Below are 5,000 nucleotides of genomic sequence, written 5' to 3'. Positions count from 1 at the left end.
CTGATTTATACATAAATTTGAATATTTGAGGCGAAAGAGACGCAAAGATTCCTTCTATTGTTTATTACAAAAATAGAAATCATGGTTGTAATCAATTACATCTTACGCTGAACAATTCTGCGTAAAAGCATAAACAGTAATAACAGAAAATAAATGAGTTTCACCTGAAAAGGAAACATTAGCCACTCAAAGGAAAATATAAAATTTCACTATGTATGCTGTTATAACTAGGAACACTGCATATAAGAATGCCTGGCACTTGTGTCAGCTTATTATGCTTGATGTCACCTGTATAGATAGAACAGTCTATACTGTCTTCCTAAACACAATACTCAACATGATATACCTTAAAAGTCTATCATGTACACCCTTCACTAAAAGTCCCAATTAGTGCACTGTTCTTCGCAGTAATCAAGCGGCAGGTTTTATAACACTGCCTGCCGCTACCACATGAAATTTTATTTCTTGTAATTGCTTCGTGTAGTGCTTGAAGAAAACTCTGGAAGATTTCCAACCAGTGTAAGCACGCCGGCTTTCAAACGACATTGTCTAAAAGAAATTCAGAGACGAGGCAACTTTTCTCGGATCATGACCTGCGGGTGTACTGTCTGGATCCGCTCTGCGTATAAAATAGGGGATTTTCGCCCTTATCTGTTTCAAGGATAACGTTGAACCAGAAGTCTCTCCCCTGAAAAGCTGACCTCCCATAAAGTCTGAAGTTCTACGAAGATAGACCTTTAAGCATTCCACTGGGCAGAGGGATGCTTCTTCCTTCAGAGGGCAGATTCTCTAGGGACCCCATCTCTTAGTGGGCAGCTCGTTCTTGGCGAGAAACGACGGGTCCGGAAAGAGGTTCAGTTCTCCGCTATCTGTGAACTGAATGTGGCCATCATCCCTCGAGAGGGCCACTATTTCGCTAACTCTGGCTCCTGAGGCTAGTGCAAATAAGAATATCACCTTTTGAGTCAAGTCTTTCAGCGAGCAATCTTCATTGTTCAGGGTTGATGCTAAGTGAAGAACTTTGGAGGAGCTGCAGGCCGAAGTTTAGCGCAGGCTTTAGGAATCTTATTGAAAATTTCATTAGAGAAGTCTACCTGGAAGGCGTATAGTATTGGTCTGGCTAGGGCGGATTTACATGTAGTAATCGTATTAGCTGCTAAACCTTGTTCATGCAGATGGATGAAGAAGGACAAGCAGAAATCCGTAGAAATCTCCTCAGGATTCTCCGCCTTGACAAAGGCCACCCATTTCTTCCAAGAAGACTCATATTGTCTTCTTGTTGACTTTTACTTGTATTCTTCTAAGAAGTTAATACTGTCTCTAGAAATCCAAAGACGTTTCTTGACCGCTAGGGCGAGAAAATCATGAGATGAAGGTTCTGGGCTTTCTCTGATGAAGCGGAGACAGTCAATTTCTGCAATTGCTGAGTCAGAACTGGTTCCGGCAATGGGATCAGCTTCAGGCGTTGTTCCGTTATCAGAGGGAACCAAACGCTGTTGGGCTACTTGTGGGCCACTATTGCTGCTGTCCCCCTAAAGGATCTCAGTTCGTCGAGGACATTCAACAGAAGGTTGGTTGGAGGGAACAGGTAGATCTTGGACTCTCTGTTCCAATTTATGGATATTGCATCTATCGCTTTCGCTAGAGGATCCTCGTACGGGGCTACATACCGGGATAGCTTCTTGTTGTCGCTCGTTGCGAAGAGGTCTATCTGCATTCTTGGGACTTTGCGTAATATGAAAGAGAATGATCTTGCGTCTAGAGACCATTCGGACTCTATCGGGTTGACCCTGGATAGAGCGTCCGCCGTCACATTGCAGTACCCTTGAAGGTGGACTGCTGACAAGTGCCATCTCTTCTTCTTGGCTAGACGAAGGATGGCCAATATCACTTGATTTATGTGAGGTGATCTCGAGCCTTGTCGATTTAGGCATCTTATTACTACTTCGCTGTCTAGAACCAAACGGCTGTGGATTGAGCAGTGAAGTTTCAGCTTTTTCAGAGATGGAAAAACTGCCATGGCTTCCAGAAAATTGATGTGGAAGGACTTGAAGACGGGAGACCAGGTTCCTTGGACTTTCTAATGATGAGAATGACCTCCCCACCCTTCCTTCGAGGCATCCGTATGAACGGTGACTGCTGGAGGAGGTGGTTTCAAGGGTACCTTGTTTCTTAGGTTCTTAGCCTCCGACCATGGCTTGAGTAGTGATCGCAGACGATTTGGTATCGGTCTTTGTAGATCTCTTCGAGCGTTTGATGCGTATTTTCTCCAAACTCCTGATGCATCTTTTAATTATGCTCTCTGTACTGGATATGTCACTGAGGCAAACTGGAGGGACCCCAGCACTCTCTCCTGTTGCCTTATTGATATCCTGTCGGATTGAAGGACTCTTTTGACAGATCCTGCTATCTCCTTCCTCTTCTTTGATGGAATGGACAGGCAGTGTGACTGTAGGTCCCAATGGACACCCAGCCACTGGAACTTTTGAGCTGGAGAAAGTCGAGACTTTTTCAAGTTGATTTTGGATCCTAAGTGTTCCAGGAACTAGATCACTTTCTTAGAGGCTTGCATACATTCTTCCTCGGATGCTGCCCACACCAGCCAATCGTCTAGGTAGGTTACCACCTGGATTCCTTTCAGGCGTAGTTGATGAATGACAGCATTCACAAGCTTTGTGAATACCCTTGGGGCTATGTTTAGGCCGAAGGGCATGGCTCTGAAAACGTACTTTCTTTTCTGTAGTTTGAACCCTAGGTAAGGGGAAACTTGACGGGTTCAATGGAACATGCCAGTATGCATCCGTCATGTCTATAGAGACTGTGAATGCCCGTTTGGGCAAAAGGGTCTTAATGTGCTGAAACGTCAACATTCTGAACTTGTGGTTCACTATGAACTTGTTGAGTGGTGATAAGTCCAGAATGACTCTGAGCTTTTCTGAATCCTTCTTCGGAACACAAAATAGCCTTCCTTGAAATCTGATAGACTTTGCCTTCCGTATAACTCTTTTGTTCAAGAGTTCCTGAATATATTCTTCCAGTACGGGGGTTGAGTGTTGGAAGAATTGAGGGAATTTTGGTGGAGTTGAGCACCAACTCCACACTATTCCTTTCTTGATTAGGCTGAGGGCCCAGGGATTGAAGATCCAACGATCCCGGAAGTGGAGAAGTCTCCCTCCTACCGGCAGCATCTCACTTTGAGTGCTGGTTGGAGGACTTGCCTCCTTGGCCACGTCCACCTTTGTTGCCCCTACCTCTGAAGGGGCGTCTAGAGGATCCTCGAAAGGAACCTCGAGACTTCGGCTTAAAGGTAGTTGATTGCCTTTCAAATACTGGGGTGAACACGGGTGACTAGGTCGCCAGCGTTTGGGGCACCAGTTGAAAGGTGGTGGTTGGTTTTGCTACCGTCTGGGGCATCGTGGCCATGGGAAGCTATTGCTGTTGCTTTGGCTGAGAGGGCACTCTTAGTCGTTTTGACTTGTTCTTCGGCTGGGGACCCTTATCAGCGGAATATTTCCTTTTAGAGGACAAGCCCCCTTTGGAGAGGAGAATCCTATTCTCCGAAGCGGCGTTATCTACGACCTCTTTGACTACTTCACTTAGGAAGAGGTCTTTTCCCCAGATATTGGAAGCTATCAGCTTCCTTTGTTCGTGCTTCACTGTAGAAGAAACGAACACAAACTCCCTACAAGCCCTTCTGGCTTTAATAAAATTGTACAAATCCTTAGTGACTGTTGCCAAATGAGATTTGGCAAAGACCATGTACATATCTGGGGTGTCTGGGATGCTTGCCATAGTCTCTAAGCCAGTCTGTAGAGATATGGAAGCAGCGAGACGTTCCTTAGTCTCCTGTTCCCTACGCAGGAAAAACTCTGACAGCTTCGGGAGATCTTCGTTGAACTACCATCCAGCGATATCTGCCTCTAGCTTCCCAACTGTGAAGGTGTTATGGACATCCTTTCAATCCTTATCATCTGAAGGGAAGGCGAGGGAAAATGGTCTACACTCTTCAAGTGTAGGGCAAGGTTTCCCTGCCTCGACTGCCTTTAAGGCTGCCTTAAACCCTTTGTCCATAAAGGGGAAGGCACGTTTGGGGTCAGCAATAAAGGATGGGTGCTTTTTGCTGAGAGCCGGCACCTTGGAACTAGTAAAGTCCCTCTCTTTCAAGGTGGTTGTATATAAGGCCTGTTGCCTTAGATAGTTCAAGGACAATCGTCTCCATTGGCTCTGTTTCCTCTTTTGATGCTGGTTCCGTCCTCAGACGGACATAGCAATTTGGATAGGCCCCTTTACTAGGCCAAAATTCGATTTCCTCTACTGGAACTGTTCCCAGTTTCTCTAAGAGGAAGATCCCCCCCCCCCCCCGACATAGGCATATTCTTTGCGTACCTCCATGGGTTAGCGTCAGAGAAGGCGGGGAGGTCCTTGACGTTTAACTTCTTCGGGGCTAAACGTGACGCAACTAGCTGATGAATCTCCGTCCGAAAAAAATGCTTCTTTCTTGGACGATTTCTTCTGAATGTCCTGCACCATGGACAGTAGCGAGTGTAACATACTTATAATGAAATCCAACTGGGGTGCGGTGGAAGAAATCGAAGGCGTCGGTTCAATCACTGCTGCAGACGATACCGATATCTTTCAGTTTTTTCGACTTCAGTCTCAGGAGGTATCTCATCCACCTGCTCCAGTTCATACACTAGGAGATTGTTGTCAGTCTCCTCCGAGACAACAGACATGTTGTCCTCTAATTGGATGCTCTGTAAGGCATCCGAAACGTCAGGTTCTACCGGAATCTGAATTAAGGGGATCTCAGGTTGAGCCTGGGGAACAATTGCATCCGCAGATGCATTAGGGAGGAGACAATGCCACATCCACTCATTAGGAAGGTATGGGCCAGAGGTGTTCTCCTGAAAACCCCTGACCCATTTTTGCAGTGTGTCCCTTGCTGCATCCCTAGACTCAGTAGACTTTTGATCATCAAAAGACTCTTTGATCAGTTTGTC

Source organism: Palaemon carinicauda, chromosome 12 (assembly GCF_036898095.1).
Source record: "Palaemon carinicauda isolate YSFRI2023 chromosome 12, ASM3689809v2, whole genome shotgun sequence".
In the NCBI taxonomy this organism is placed as follows: domain Eukaryota; kingdom Metazoa; phylum Arthropoda; class Malacostraca; order Decapoda; family Palaemonidae; genus Palaemon; species Palaemon carinicauda.
This window is presented reverse-complemented; position numbering follows the sequence as displayed.